This window comes from Marmota marmota, unplaced genomic scaffold, assembly GCF_001458135.2.
Source record: "Marmota marmota marmota unplaced genomic scaffold, marMar, whole genome shotgun sequence".
Taxonomy (NCBI): domain Eukaryota; kingdom Metazoa; phylum Chordata; class Mammalia; order Rodentia; family Sciuridae; genus Marmota; species Marmota marmota.
In genome coordinates, this window is record NW_025999968.1 from 12,437,447 (window position 1) to 12,455,466 (window position 18,020).

Consider the following 18,020-nt stretch of genomic DNA (forward strand, 5'->3'; position numbering starts at 1 on the left):
TGATATTACCATCTATTTTTCTAAGGAAATTGAAAGGTAGATAGTTGAGAACTATAGGTACTATATAAGAATTTAGCATCATTAAAAGTTGTGAATAAAAATAAAACAACTTTCTATCTTTTAAATATTCCTTTACATCTTCAGTCTTAGTCAGTTAATCTTGCTATAACAAATTGCAACAAATCAAGTTTATTCCCCATAGTTTTGGAGACAGCAAGTCTGAGATCAGAGTGCAAGCATGGATAACTTCTGATGAGGGCTCTCTATTAGATTGCAAACTGCTGACTATTTGTTTGTTTGTTTTTGTTTTGTTTCTTCACATGTCAGAAAGGGGTGAGAGCATTCTATGGTGTCTCATTTATAAGAGCACTAATTCCACTCAGGAGAATTCCAGCCTCATGACCTAACCACCTCCCATAGGTCTCATCTCCTAATATTGTGACTGGGGTTAGGATTTTAAAAACGAATTTTATGGGAACACAAACATTCAACCCATTTTACCTTCTTTATGTGTTAAAATTCAACATATTTAGTACAAAATAATGTAAAGTGACTATGAAGCACATAATAATGAAAACAATAACAAAAAATGCATATAAATTTAAAAATATGATGAGTGATCAATCGTCTAGTAATCAGTAGCTATTATATAGTTCTGAAATATAGTATATAAAATGCATATAAAATTGGAATTATTCTTAGTTATTAATCTTCCAGTAATAAATTCTTCTTAGAAATAATCTAAATATCAATAATTATATATTTATCACTCAATTTAGTTCAGTGTAATCCTTGCATTGTCCTCTGGCAATAGTATGCCCCACAGTGTCAATTGGTGCTTCAAATATTTTGCAGTTGTGTTATTACGTGTACACATTTTTATAACTATTATTTTTAATTAATAAATTAACATTTTATTACTATAAAATGATCAATTTTTCTCCTGTAATTCCTTTTGTCTTGAAGACTATTTTGTATGTAAATATGTCTACTTCAGTTACCTTGTAATTAGTATTTGCCTTGTAATTAGTATTTTCCATTCCTTTTAATCTATTACCATCTATACACTTAAAGAATGTTCCTTGTAAGCAGTATTCAGTTGGTTCTTGATTATTTAATCTGGCCTGACAGTGTTCAACAATTGGCATTTTTTTCCCATTTACAGTTAACACAGTGGTATGATTTTAGTATTACTTTATCATGTTAATATTTGCTTTCTATTTGTACCATCAGACCTTTTTAATTTATATATAAATTTCCTGCATTTTATTTTTAGAGAATTTTATTACAAATATTATGTCTAAAGGAGAGGAAATTGATATAACATTTCTTGATCTGGAGAATGGGATCTCATTCCTCCTTTATGTGATTAGGGTGTGGTTCTTATCATTCAGAGTCCTTTGCATATGATGTTGAGATAAGACTTGTGATAGCTTCAATTAAATTGAGTTCATCCCATTTTAATCTTATAAGTAATTTTGCTGGGAGAAAGTTTGCTGTATCTTTCATTTTTTTGGATTCATCAGCAATAAGACTCAAAAATCCTGTTATTGTGAGAATGTATAAAATTATATTTTGAGTCCCTCCTATGTGGCAGCTCTCTGCAAAAGTTATGGGGTATTGCTGATGCAGAGAATTGTCACACCAGGCAGTTGATTTTGTGCTTGGGCCTTTTCTATACTCCAATTCAGCCCATACTGTCGCCCAAGGTTTATTTGACCCATGCTGTTCTTTACAAAATATTTTCATTAGTCTGCCCAAGGTGTGGAAGATGCCAGTTTGTTGAGGTTTTCCTGGAGCATCTATTCCCCTGTAATCATATAGAAAGTTAGGTCTATACTTTGGTCTAAGTTTCTCTTCTTACCACAGAACCAAGGTCTTTTTTTTATTCTTTTCTTTCTAAAAGCATAAATATATAGTGTTTTGCCCAGTATTTCTTGGTGTTTGAACCTAAGAATGTTTAGTTTATCTTACTTCCCATTTTTCTGAAATAAGAATGAAAGCCATATATTTGTCTCTACATTATGATTTTTGAAAGAACAATATAATAGTATTTTAAAACATTAATGTGCATTAGAATTATGTTAAGACTCTAAAAATATAGATATCTTGGTACTATAGTGGACTGTTCAAATTCATTCAGTTTTGGGCTAAGCCTCAGGGGATATGTGTTGTCCAAAAGCTCCTCAAGGTGATTTTGATGCAAATTAATATTTTAAAAGAATGGCAAATTAAATAAATAGTTGCCTAAAAAAATCCATGATATTTATCTACTTTTTATAGCAAATTTTCAGTTTGTATTTGTTGAATGAATGGGTGCATTTATCGTGGTCACTTGGTTTTGCATGTAAATTATATATGGGATGATTTAGACATTTCTATGTCATTTCAATAAATTAAACTATAGCCATATTAAAAGACTGAATCATTTCATTCATTTCTTTTTTAAAAAAATTATTTGTTCTTCTTAGTTATACATGACAGTAGAATGTATTTTGACATATCATACATACATGGAGTATAACTTCCCATTTTTGTGGTTGTACATGATATGGAGTTATATTGGTCTTGTATTCATATATGAACATAGGAAAGTTATGTTTGATTCATTCTATTGTCTTTTCATTCCCATCACTCCTCCCTTCTCCCCACTCCTCAAACCTCCCCACCTACTATGAGTCAGCATTTGCATATTAGAGATAAAATTCAGCCTTTTGATTTTTGGTATTGGCTTATTACACTTAGCACAATAGCCTCCAGTTCCATCCAATTACTAGCAAATGCCATAATTTTATTCTTCTTTTTGACTGAGTAATATTAAATTGTGTATGTGTATCATATTTTCTTTATCCATTTATCTGTTGAAGGGCACCTATGTTGGTTCCATAGTTTAGCTATTGTGAATTAGGCTGCTATAAACATTGATGTGGCTGCATCAGTATAGTATGCTGAATGTAAGTCCTTTGGGTATATGTTGAGGAGTGGGATAACTGAGTCAAACTGTGGTTACATTCCAAATATTCTGAGGAATCTCTTTACTGCTCTCCAGAGTGGTTGCACCAATTTACAGTTCCCCCACCAATGTATGAGTGTACCTTTACCCCCACATCCTCACCAACATTTATTGTTGCTTGTATTCTTGATCATTACTATTCTGGAGTATAGTTTTAATATGCATTTCTCCAGTTGCTAAAGATGTTGAACATTTTTTCATATATCTTTTGACCATTCATATTTCTTCTGTAAAGTATCTGTTCAATTCTTTTGCCCATTTATTGATTGGGTTATTTGTTTTTTTTGGGGGGGGGGTTAAGTTTTTTGTTTTGTTTTGTTTTGTTTTCTTTGAGGCCTTTATATATCCTGGAGATTAGTCCTCTATCTGAGTACAGGTGGTAAAGATTTTCTCCCATTCTGTAGGATCTCTGTTCATATTCTTGATTGTTTCCTTTGTTTCCTTTGTAGTGAAGAAGATTTTTAGTTTGATACCATCCCATTTATTGGTTCTTGATTTTACTTCTTGTGCTTTCAGAGTCTTGTTGAGGAATTCAGTTCCTAAGGTGACATGATGGAGATTTGGGTCCACTTTTTTCTTCTAGTAGGCACAGGTCTCTGGTCAAATGCCTAGGCCCATGATCCACTTTGAGTTGAATTTTGTGCAGGGTGAGATATAGGGGTCTAATTTCATTTTGTTACGTATAGATTTCCACTGTCCCCAGCACCTTTTGTTAAAGAAGGTATCTTTTCTCCAGTGTATGTTTATGGTGTCTTTGTCCAGTATGAGATAACTTTATTTATGTGGATAAGTCTCTGTCTTCTATTTTGTACCATTGGTTTACATGTCTATTTTGGTGCCAATACTATGCCATTTTTGTTACTGTGGCTTTGTAGTATGGTTTAAGGTCTGATATTGTGATGCCTTCTTCACTTTTCTTGCTAAGGATTACTTTGGCTATTCTGGACCTCCTATTTTTCCAAATGAATTTCATGACAGCTTTTTCTGTTTCTATGAATAACATCCTCAGAACCTTAATAGGAATTGCATTAAATCTTTATAGTGCTATTGGTAGTATGACCATTTTAACAATATTAATTCTTTCTACTCAAGAAGGCTTACAATGGTCATTGATACAATAAGCAGAAATTATGTGACTAGTTCCCTACAATACATCAAGTTTGCAATAGGGTTTACAATTTCAAATGTTAAACAGGGAGAGAACAGAAGTGGCATACAATGTAATGATTATGAAGGAGAAGAGAATATAGAAGCAAAAAATATAAGTAAGTGTGAAAGAGAGAACAATAGATATTGACCATTAGTGGAAGAAAAAAAGAAAAAAGAACCCAGGGAAATAGGTTAGAGAAAAATGTACATCTAACGTAAAAATTTTAAAAAATTAAAAGTAAAAATAATGAATAAAAAACAAAAGTGAAATATACTCACCAAGTGTCCTACTCCTTAGCAAAAGTGATGCAGAAGAAATAACTGGCTTCAAAAATGTTAGAAATGAGGGGGAAAAAAACAAGTATGATTATATATGAAGGTTTATAAACCATTAAGGTCACAATTAAATAGAGAAAAGCAAAAAGAGAGAGAATTTTTTCTGAAAAAAAAAATCTCAATTAAAAGTTAAAGAACTGTTTCCATTGGAGTTCAAAATATTTTCAGCTTCTCTTCTCAGCAATGTTTTGTGGGGTCATCTAGAACATGATACACCACCCTCTGGATTGCTGGAGTGAGAAATGCAATCCCATAGGCAGAATTGCTGGAGGTGGGGTTTAGCCTTAGATGGGCTCCAGGCTCTTTATTGAATACCAATTGGTCTGGAGATTTTAAATTAATACACTCCAGGGTCCAGCAATTGCCCATTTACACTGGAAGACTGTAACCCAGGGATCTCCCCTGGGTTTCACTCCTGTGTTGGAGGAGCCAATTCTTAGCCCACTATATTGCCTGCAGACCCCACATTTTCTGATCTCGGGTTCAGTCTCCAAATTTGGTCTCCCCTGCCCCTGCCCTTTTGAATTCCCAGCCAGGTGCCTATCTCCCAGCTGGTCTTGTAAGCAGCCAGATTAGAGAGAGAAGGGGAGAGCTGGATGAATTTCCATGACCGATATTCCCTTGTATAAACCTCTCTACATATCTGATTTTCTCCTGGCCACTTAGGCACACACTATGTCATGCAGTATGGGTTTTCCAGGCCTGGATTTTGGGCAAAACTCTGGTTTGCCGGAAATCAGGTCCCCCAGCTGCCAGCCCCTACACCTTGGCTGCAAAATGGTTTCTTTCATGTTCCCTGCACTCTGCCAGGAGAAAAGCAGCTTCTTTCCCACACAAGGATATTTTGCAACATGCCTTTCCAATTAGTTTGGCAGTGTCTTTGATCTCTAAGCTCCTTGTACCCAGACACACCCCAGGCCTCTTAAAAATGTGGGTTCCTTTAATTCCCTTATCCCTTCATTCTGCTTGTGGAGGGATCATACTTACTGATACCTCTGGCTATGCCAACAGCTGTGGCACTAGCTATTTCTTCCTTATTTTATTGTATCCAGCCTCCTGAGTCCCTAATCAGCTTTGAATTTCCAGTTTTAAAATACAATACAGTCCTACTTTTTTGGTGTTGTTGTTCAACCACCTTGCTGAGAGTCTGCCTGTCTGCTTTCTTTGTTTTGCACTATGGAGCTGTAAGGAAAGTGACCTTTTGTATTCTGATATCTTGAAAACAATTATCTTGTTTCATTGATTTTGATGAAGTTAACAATGTCCTCCTTGTTGCTTAATCCAATGGTCAGTTTACCTTACATATCCTATTTGACCTCTTTGTAAAGTGTGGTATTAGTTTTCTTCTAAAAATAAAGTTTTTCCCTTGCATTTTTTGACACCACAATTTTCTGATTTTTCCCTCCTTACTGGCCTCTTAACTAGAATTTTTAATTCTTCTTTCAAAATCTGATACTTCTAATTTGCTTTTAAAAATCATCACAGTTGTATCAGTTATCTTTTGCAGGGGTGCAAGTAAATTCCTTTTGCAAAGAAATTTACATCAGTTGATTATTTTTTTTGTGTGTATGTGTGTGTGTATGTGTGTGTGTATTCTCTTTCAAAAGTAAACATTTAAGTTTTCTTTATTGTGGCTACTTGCTTTGATGCTGTGAATATAAAGAACCTTAGGATGCCATCTCTGCCCTTAAGGAGTTTATAAATCAAGTAAATAATGATATCATTATAATTCTGAAAAATTCTGAGAATGCTATCTAAGCTATGAAACATAGTTTCCTTTATCCCTGAAGACTTTATACATTCCCCTTTATCTTCTATTTTTATTTTCTTGGAAATTTATTTTAAGGACTTAGTCCCCTCAAGAGCAAAGAGGAGTAAGGTAAGAGGGAAGAAAGGAGGCTCCCAAGCTTTGTGGTGTCTGTGTCTTGTTTACCACAAATAAGCATAAATGAAATTAAAATGCACTTTACTATTTAACTTTCTAAGGGGTTCTTAGAATTTCACTGAGTTTTATTTCCACAACCTTTAATTATGCTGATGAAGAAGCTGGATCAATGTGTGTCCACATGCCTATCAGACATGGCCATTGTTCAGTGTCCAGAGCACGTTTGTTGTATTATTTATTTGATCCTAGCAACAGTCTTCTGAGTCCATTATGCATAAAACAAGGAGAAGCTGTAGAATCAACCATGTTTGAAAGGAGAACCAAATAGAATAAAACACAAAAAACAATTGAGTTTGAGTCTCTGCTCAGACAGTTGTGAACTGTGTGACTTCCACTTAACATCCATAAGCCTATTTTTCATTAAATATCAATAACAGCTCCTACTGGTAGGGTTTTGTGCCTGGGCTCTTACTTTCTAAGTGCCGGTTCATTTCCTTTTTCCTCTGAATTTTCTTTTTTATTTCTGGAGATCAATTCTTTCAAAGACAGGGATATTTTCATGGCAAGATGTTCTTTTCCAAAACCAAGACAATAATTTTAGGTCTGCAATTTATCTCAAGGTTGGTTTTCCTGGCACTTGGGAAGATGGATGATAACTGCATCTTGTTTTGTACTAGATTCATGTGTCTCCATCCCTTTCCCACTCATGAAACACATGGAAATTTGCACATACAGTGCAAATTTTATTTTAGTAATACATCAATATGCTCTAGATAGAATAATCTCTTGAAAATAGAAAAAAAAACAACAACCAGGAGCTTAAAGCTATTCTATGGCATGTGCCTAGCTGCATGATTTCTAATCTGGTAAGAGTTCAAATGTAACAATTTATGTCACACCTGACTTCATTCAAATTAGTCTAAAGCTTATCTTCCTCAGGCAATAATAACCAGGATTCAATAAAAGATGTTGGAGCAGATGGAGGTTCTACAGTTTCCAATTAAATTCTTTTTTGTTAAACTTGTATTCTTTCATTATTTATTGGGCTGACTAAATCTTCCCATCACCTATACAACTTGTGTTTGTGTTCACCAGTATCCTGCATGTTTGGTTACTTTCTAAGGTAGAGAAGGGTTTTATCTAAATAGAGAAGCTCATCTTTCTTTAATAAAATAGTTGCAGAATAGATGGCATTTTCTTTAGTAGCTGGAATGAGAAGATAATAAGAAAAAAGGCAACTTTTTTTAGTGAGCTTTGAGAATTCCTGGTAGGCATTTTTGAGTAAATATACTCTTGGATATATTGCTGCAATTTATCCTCATAACCATACTATGAGAAAGAGGTTGTTTCTCATTTGCTTACCATATTATTTATGAAGAATCTGAAACTGTGGGAGTTTGAATCAGCAAGCAAATATGAGGAGCAGAAAGACCTTCCTAGCTGCTCATAAAATCATATTGCCAAGGGAAGGTAGGAGAGATTTTAGAAATGAGAATATGGAGAATGTTATGAATAAGAGGGGGCTTATCTTGTTAAAAGGAAAGCACAGCAAATGCCAATGTATATGTGTCAAAAGAATTCATCTTTAAAAAGCTCTATGAGTCTCTTTTATGTGTGATAACATTTCTGTGGGAAGCATTTAATAAGCATGTGTGGGACACCATATGGACAGACACTGTGCTGGGCACTGATAGGTAAAAAGTGGAAAAGACAGTCTGTGTCTCTGTCTTCATAGGAAAACAATGAATACAAATATCCAGGAAAATTCAGTAAATGCTTATCCATTGTTCACTGAGAAAATGAGAGATTACTCAGCTAGACCAGTTCGAATGATTAACAAGGCAGAAATGGTACCCTACTAAGGAAAGTGCAAAGAACTCTGAGAAGAAAGTGTAGGAAAGGCAGATCCTACTTTTCCTGAGTCTTAAGTCCTGGATCCAGAAGAGGGGCATGGAATAGATGGTAGAATGCATGGATGTTTTTGGTATCTCACTAGGAAGGACAGGTCTCAAAGTATTTAGGGTTCCCCTGAAAGTATAATTTATTTTTATGAAACTATATTTGTTCCCAAGAAATTGCTGTTCTTGAACTTTTGTGGAGGCAGTCCAGCCATCCAATAAATAATACTTGCTATCTAAATGTTCTGCTTTCCTCAGGAACTAGGGGTGCATTACTGTATTAAAAATGGTAGGCTTGATATGTCACTCCACATACAAAGATCCAAAAATCATGTGAACATCATTTCTCCGCAATCATAGTTTGAAATAAAACGAGTAACAACTTTATAGGCAATAATTTTTGTGTCTTTTGTTTCCAAAATGTATAAATAAGTTGATTTGTGTTTTCAGGATATTGTGAAAGGTGTGTACTCAGGAGTACACATGATGTGAAGCAGGAGTTTCTAACTGATAAATGGTCTAACAAGATCACATCAAAGTAGTAATGTGATCAAAAAGGGAGTCATAAAAGAAAAATAAAATCAGGGATTAGCACATTTGGGCAAAATATGAAAAACATATTGAAAATGTTATGAGATCATTGATTTCATCTAATTAGTGGTAGTGTAGGAAAGGCTCAACTCTCACAAAAGTGATCAAAGGACTGGAAAAGAAGAACTATAAAAGAAACTAATTTGAAATATAATTAAGGAAAAATGCTCATTACCACATTACTCATACAGATTTGAATATCATATTGCTACATGACTTGTCAATTAGATCTTCACAGCAAAATTATAAAATACTCTGGATAAATCATAAAACATTTGTGTGTGTGATTTCTCATTTATACATGAGGATTATTCTTGATTTATTTATTTAGTAAAGCATTAAGATAAATTAATATGCTACTAGAAAAGGGCTTTGAAAATTAAAATTACAGAATAAAGTTTGCTTATAAAAGAGTCAAATAATGAGATGGATCCCAGAAGCCGATTGTTATGATGTCATGAGTGGGATGAAATGACTGGACTCCAGGAAGGGTGTGGAGAGAAGATGATCTCTTATCCCTCAGAAACAGAAATTCTTATTTGGTTTCAGAGAAGTGCCATATTTTAATTCAGCAGCCTGAATTATAATTTAGGATTTCAAATGCATATATTTGTATGCTACCTTAGCTATCTTAGATGTTTCTAGATAACTCCTTTCCATACTTCTTATCTATTTGCATAAACCCACATAGGTCTAGGATCCAAACATAATCTATTGGAGGAAGACCAATACCAGGTTGCTAAAGGTATTTATTCTAATAAACTTAATAGGGCACAGCATGTAGGATACTGAATGACCCCACAATTATTTGACATTCAGGAAGAGAAAAATAAGAGAAGAACAAGTAGTGCCCAAATTAGGGAACTTTCTCAGTTGCAATGTTGGCCTCTAAGGAAGGTGGCAGGAATTTAATTCAATTTAATTTATTTTAATGAAATGATTTTGTTTTCCATGTGGGCTTGAATTTATGTCCTGAGATTCAAATCAGGTGTTTGGGGCCCAACATCTGGGCTTTCCCAGCATTAGTGCTATTCAGAGACAGGTGGAAGGAAATTGTTTGACTTTTGAAGTAGGAGTCCACTTGAGTTTATAGTAGAATTCTAGCCAGCTGGTAGCGGAAGGAAGCGAGGGTCCAATTTCTTGGGGAATTGAAATTATTTTAGAACCTTTAGACTGATGTAATTCATAAACAAAATCCAAACTTAGTCAGAAAACTGGAGTATAAATTTGGGCCTGAGACAGTTTTTCACTCCCAGGAGAAGAGCCCATGAAGTTGGGCTGGGGAAAGCAACGGCTTCATAGTCACAAAAACATCTTAGAACTTATACCTGTTACAGTGCTGAGAGTTATCACTGACTAATGCAAAATTATACAGTCCAGTTTGTTCGTTTGGTTCAGGCATGGAGAGGCAAGTATGAGAAGCAATAGGGATGATAATAAATGACATCTCTGGTCAAATCTTAAGAAATGTTTTGAATGGTGCTGACAATTCAAAAGATCCTAGAAACATAAGCAAAGAAGTAACTTCTAGAGGGCAAGTAAAATAGTTCAAGGCTGATTACTTTAGTCTTTAATTTGTTAATTTATTCTTCAAAAAGTGAGTGGTATTCTATTGCTCTTAAGAGTAGACAGCTCAACTTTTACTCCAGTTTTACGAGAAAAATGCAATTGGGAAAAAGGAAGCTAATAATTTAGTTTATAAAGATTGCAAGTGTCTTGAAGTCCATATACTTCTTACTCTCTATATTCCAGAAACTATAGCACCCATAATTGATATCATGGTAATTGTAAGTAAATGATAAAATGTACAAATTAGTAATATTGTACTTTAGAAGGAATAAAAATATTTGCCAATTAATAAGTTTCTTTAGGAGTTTATATTAATATTTTAAATAGTTTTGGAAGTATAGTTCATGCAAAATTTAATTTTCAAACCATTATTATATAATATCAAATCTCGTTCATATTTCTTAAGTATGAAATTCCATGTGGTAATTCAATTATAATAATGTTTCTTTAGATGTGCCAAACTAAATTTTAAGCAGATGGAACATGATTTTATTCACAATATATTTGTGGATATGAATATTTTTACCCAGATTTTTCCATTGTATGATTATACTGAGAGGAATTAATTTTCTGCACACCATTATGATTATCATTAGTGTGTGTTTACTATTCAGGCACTGTGCTAATGATTTAAATGCTTAGAAAAATTTTATACAGCAAATACTCTTATCTTGATTTCACAGAGGAGTAAAGTAAGAGTTAGGGTCCTAGGGTAAAACTGCACAAGAGTGGAACTGAAGAAACTATAATTCAAACAAAGTCTGTACTGATGAGCACTGAAGCTCATAACCTTATGCTACGATACTTGTACAATTTAACTTTCTTGATTCACTAATAAAGCCACAGTTGTACATCAGCTAATGTAAAAGCCAGTAGACTTTGCACAGAAAAAAGAATAGCGCTTCATTTTCACCATGATTGACCAGTGCTTGAGACAACTGTGTCTCTAATTTCAGTACAGTTCGACAAGACCACAGGACTTAAAATAAAAACTTGTGGATGAATAAATTTCTAAATTCCTCAATTTGATGCATTGGTCTCTAGTAAAAAGGAAAGTAATTTGCCAAATTTCTTAACACAGTTATACTTTATGTGATTCAACAGCAAATGGACAAAAAAACCCTGTTGCTGTAAGGAATACTGTTTACTCCTCTCCCTCACTTGGCCCATCTCTAAAATGAGGAATTGAAGTAGATATTTTTCAGACCCCTTTATTCTTGAAACTCTAATATTTCAATCATCTGATTAATTGGTAGTCAAGTAATATAATATATATATATATTACTTGACTACCAATTAATCAGATGATTGAAATATTAGAGTTTCAAGAATAAAGGGGTCTGAAAAATATCTACTTCAATTCCTCATTTTAGAGATGGGCCAAGTGAGGGAGAGGAGTAAACAGTATTCCTTACAGCAACAGGGTTTTTTTGTCCANATATATATATATATATATATATATATATATATATATATATATATATATTAAACATAGCCAAATGGAGGACAAAATTATTTTAGTCACTTGCCTATGTTTGATGTATTATTGATTTAAAGATGCTTTTCAATAATTCTGAGGAATACAGTCTGGGAAGCACTGAATTTTGCTGAAGCATTAGTTCCCACAGTGCCAAATGCAGCACTGAGCTTAAACATGATATGTATGTAAGAGTCTGAGTATATAGTTGATATATATGGGTACTTTGAAAGTTTTAACTATTGAAAAGGAACACCTGATTGTGAATATTCTACATTTCAGAGTGATTGAAGTATGTGCCAGGTATCTGTGTGTGTGTGTGTGTGTGTGTGTGTGTGTGTGTGTTTGAATATGTATTTGCTGTTATATGCTTGAAGAAAATCATAAACATTAATAATAAAATTTAATGTTTATAAGGTAAATAATATCTACTAGATAGATCCTTGACATTGTGTGTGTGTGTGTGTGTATGTGTGTGTGTGTGTGTTTGATGGTACTAGGGGACTGAACACAGGAGTGCTTTATCACTGAGTGCTATCAGAAGCCCTCTTTTATTTTATTTTATTTTTTTAATTTGGAAATAGGATTTCACTAAGTTTCTGAACCTGAACTTGAATTTGTGATCCAACTGTCTCATCCGCTCAAATCACTGGGTTTATAGGCATGTGCCACCACACCCAACTGGTATTATATGTCTTAAAATTAATCCTGCATCAACTGCTTTACATATGAGGCAACATAGAGAGGTTAAGCAATATTATGGTCTCAGGCATCAGCCTTCCTACATAAGAGTGTGTATCAAATCCATTGTCTTAATCATTATGCTATACTGCCTCTCAAAACAGTTACTCTAGTTACTATCCTGTTTCTCATGAATCTTACATTCTATTGACTGAAATAAATAAACTAGTAAACATGTAAACTTTAGAAATTTATGGGTATATAAGTTTTGAGATAGTACTGGGCACTAGTTTACTGTAGGGGTGTGGGACAGCTTCATGAAGAAATGACATTGGAGGATTTAAATAAGGATACTCTTAGGCTTCTCTCTTCTCAACTGGTCTATCACCACAATAACTTCTCTTTCTTTTTTATGGGACCAATGAAATATGCAGCACTCATGAAGCCATAATTTTTAGCATCTGTATAATGACTAGATTGCTAACTCAGATCTTTCCAACATAGTTCCCCTACATGTTTATCACACTGTATACTTTGTTAATCTCTGAGCTAAACAATACTGCCACAGAAGTTTTATATTAAAAATTTTTAGGAATTACTTTTAGTTTGTAATTTTGCTTTAGTGATTACACTGAATTATTCACCTTTATTAATCCATTTAATTTTTACAATAACCAATTAACAAGGTATTTTATTATGCCAAAATTTTAGATGAGAAAACTGTGGCATACAGATGGTTAGCAAATAATTGGGAAGCCTAAATCACTCCAGAGCCTGAATTCTTTTCCATTTTGTTGAACAGATTTAAAGTGCCCAATGTAATCATCTGTTTCTTAATGCTCTTCTTAACCCCTGCCTCTTGATTAATCTCCTAAGACAAAGCTCATGGCTTGACATTTTCTTCTTTCAATCCTTTTGATGTTTGTTTGTCCCTACAGATTATTTTGTGACATATAACACTTTCAATTTACTGGAAACTCTTGAATTCATCCTATTGCTGAAGCTCTCTACTTTAGTTACATTGGTTAACCTCTGTCTCCCAAATGCTCATTCCCATTTTATACCAATTTCCCAATGGTCTATCTTTCACATGAAATATCTTTTTGTTTCTCTGTCAGTCAACTCAATGCCTATATTTCATTCAATAATAGTCTGGGATGAAACTCTACATTCTATGCTTCCCATAACAGGTATATTTTGAAAACCTTATAGCGTGTCCCATATACTGCCTAATTATTTTCTTTTTACGTGTGTGTGTGTGTGTGTGTGTGTGTGTGTTTGTGATCAACCAGTGTGATTTTGCAGTGGGTAGAGAGCACATATTTTATTCTTTTTTAAAACATAGATTTAGAATATATTTGATTCTAGCAATTATAATATATGTAATGTTGACTAAATCCATCTTCACATCTTTTCTTAGCATAAATGATAGAGATTTTAAACATTTGTATATGGAAAGAATATTTCCAAGGATGAGTTTAAAATGCAAGTTAAAGCTGTTTCTTATGTAAATTGATAATTTGTAGAACATGGTAACAATATACAGATACTACTCAACTTACAATATTATCAGAAGAAAAACATGCATTTGATACACCTAACCTCCTGAATATCATAGCTCTGCAACACTGCTTCATGCAGTATTTTTCATTAACTTCTGTTCACCACTTCCAGCACAGAACTTCAATGGTTTATGGTAATATATGGTGGTCATTCTTACCCCTTAATCTTCTTTAAGATATTTTACACTTATACAACTGTCCAGTTTCTTCAACAGCTTGACTTTTTATAATATAAATAAACATATGTACTTCCTCCCCACCCCACCCCCTTATCATTATTACCTAGAACGATAGCTGAAGGCCTTTTGGACATTTGCAACAATATCTTTATACCACAGAGCAGAAAAACACAGAATAATTCATATGGGTCTTGTCCCCAGGTGGTACAACCTGAAGAACATGCCTATGTGCCATCTTATTACCCTTGCATGAGAAAGATTGTGTTTTTATGGAAAATATGTATGGGGAGTCTATTTTCCCTTGGAGATGCTAAATAAACTGTTCACTGTGTTCTGGCATTTTAACTGCAATCTGTCACATCAGGTTAGGTATGGAATTTTCTACTTATAGCATCATGTCGGAGTTTAAAATGTTTTGGATTTTGGAACATTCCAGATTTCAGATTTTGGCATTAGGGATGTTCAACCTATATTATGTAGATTCTTTCTATACACATAGTATGGTTTGATTGTCACCTTGGAATAGATAGTAGAGATACCAGGAGAAGAATCAAGCTTCAGTCACAAAGGATATTGCTTCCCGGGAGTGTCCCTGCTCATTTTGCCTTAGCTCTGTAAAACGGACTGCTATAGCAGGTGGTGAGACATACTGTTCTCACTGGTCAGAACTTGCAGTCTGTGGAAAGGTTTCTGATATCATGGCATTCCCACTTTTCCTCATCATATGGACTGTTTCAAATCCTGCTTCCTCTATAAATTATAGCTTAAAATGTCGACCAAAGTATCACAAAAGCCCTTAAAAATCATTCTAGTGTTTTGAATGTCTGAGTGATGGAAAACTGTCTTATTTTTTGATGTAACTCATAATGAACTAGTCACCTAATACAACCATATAATAAAAAATGGGATTATAAAGAATTCAACAATTGTTTTAGTTGTAGTTTCTAAGCATTCATACCAAACTTGTTGGCATTTCCATTATACATAGTGTTTTAGAGCTTAAAGGGTCCATACTAATTGGCCATCAGACAAAATTTATAATGCAAAACCTAACCTAGGGGCCATTTTTAAGCAATTACTGTTATGAAGTCAAACCACTTTGGAGCATTTATTTTACAAAGTAGTGTATACTGAAATGGAGCTGGAAAATAGGAGTTCATTTTCAATATATTTTAAAAATATTTCTAGCTTTGGGGCTTGAAAACGCGTTTCTTCTTAAATGCAGAGGATTCATAACTCACTAGCAAAATAAAGGCAATCAGAACCTACCAGCTTTAATACCAAAATATGTTATATATTTTTTAAATATATATATTTAGGGATAATTACTTTATTTGAATATAACTTCAATGAACTTATTTAAAAACTTAGGATCTATGTTGTAGTGTATGACATTAATTACATTAATTTTTTTTAATGGATGGATGCTCTAAAATGGCTTACTGGGCAATATTAAGGACTTTTTTTAATAAAAAAACTGGGGATTGAACCCAGAGGGTCTTAACCACTGAGCCAGATCCCCAGCCTTTTGTATTTTGAAAGAGGATCTCATTGCTTACAACCTTACTGAGTTTCTGAGGCTGGCCTTGAACTTGCAATTCTTCTGGCCTTAGCTTCCCCAGTTGCTGGGATTATAGGCATGTACCACCATGCCCAGCTGGGCAATATGAGTATTCAAAGTGACACCAAACACATAAAAAGCTACTGGGAATATTCTATTACATGTAAAATGGACTTCAAGAAAAGTAATAAATCTCATTGACTATTTTAGAAGTATATATATTTTTAAATTATTTTAAATGTACATATTAGTTTTTATTTAAGCATATTGGCTAAAGATGGTGCTATTTTAAATTGGAAGGTTGAAGAATAGAAAAGTATACAGAGAGATGAGTCCCAGCAAACAGAACTTTCTCCTTTGGTCTGTTTTCTTTCTTTTAATAGCATTTTTTATTGTTGTTGTTTATTTTTTATGTGGTGATGAGGGTTGAACTCAGGGCCTCATGCTTGCTAGGCAGGTGCTTTACCACTGAGCTATCTCCCCAGCCCCTCCTTTGGTCTATTTTCTATTATTTTAGCTAGAGGAGTTCTGGTGTATTTTCTGAAGATTCCTGTCTTCTTGACATGTTAGTGTTTCATCTCCCTGAAATTGTAAGAGTAAGTATGCCACCAGGGAGCTCAGCGGACCCCAAGAAGCAGGGAGAATGGGATAAATGATGAATTTAGGAGCTCTCCACAGATGTGGCTGAGTCTGGGTTGAATTTCACATTACTACATGGTGAAAGTAAGGTTGTCAAACCAAGTTGGGCCCAGGGTTATTTGAGACCTTGGATCTCCTACTTAATCACAGCTATTTTCTTGACTCTCTTTCCATATGGGGATCCATTTCATTGGGGTAGCATGCATGAGAACCTGACTGGAAGGAAATAAAGGGTTATACCTCTTCAGAGGGTGATGGGGAACATTTAGTAGTCAGGTTGCAGTGGCATACGCATGATTCCAGAGCAGGAGGATAGGCAGAGACTTAGATATTTATTATTCCTACTATTTGTTCTTGTTAAACTTGCTGAATCTATGGCATTTATTTTCATGGCTTCTTGCTTACAGAGACTGGATTTTTGGGCAATTCCCAAAATTGACAGATGTTGAAAACTGCTATGGATTTTGTGAATCATAACCACATGCCTTTTAGTAGTTCAAGAATACAGATTTTGGAGACATATTGCCTGGTTAAAATTCTAGCTCTAATACAAACTCAGTGAACATGAGCAATTTACTTAAACTGCCTATGCTAGTTTCCTCAGGTATATAATGGGAATAACATGGTTGTAGTAGCTATTACATAGGATTGTACATGATTAGACAGGGGAGGGTGAGGAGTGAATGCCAATGTGAATGAGGTTTCTTTGGGGGGCAATAAAATGGTATAAAATTATTTCATGGTAATTCTATAAATATATTAAAAATTGAGTTATATACTTTAAATGAGAGAATTTTATGGTATGCACATTTATTTCAGTAAAAATGTTAAAAATAGGTTATTAAAAACCAATAGAATTTAGTACACTAACAAAAGAAAATTGTATAATCATTTCAAGTATTTGATAAAAAATATTTGTTTATAAAAAGAATCTCTCTTTAAAAAATCCTTCAGCAAACATTAACCTAATGGTGAAATTTTGAAAAATCTTCTTTTCACAATGATAAGAACAGGAACATATCTACTGTCACAAACTGGTCCTTGTCAGTGAAATAAAACAAAACCACATAAGAATAAATATAAATATTAGAAAATAAATGAAAGTGTCATTATTTGTATATTATATGATTACTTATGTAGAAAATACACATGATACATTCACAAATGCATATAGCAAAATTGCTAGATATAACTTTAATAGAAAAACTGCATAGTATTTGTACAGGTAAGCAACATCATATGTAGAACACAGTAAAATAGAGTTACTGCATATATTAGCGTCTACAAATATTGAATATGTAGGAATAATTTGTAAAACAGGAAAGACTATTATATAGAACATTGTAGAGCTCTATAACTAAAACAAACTAGGATAAAAGGAAAATTAACAAGATAGGTATGTCATTTTTATATCTCTAATCCCAATAGTAAAGTTGTCTATTCTGTAGATCTTGAGCAAGTCCATTGAAAATATCAACAG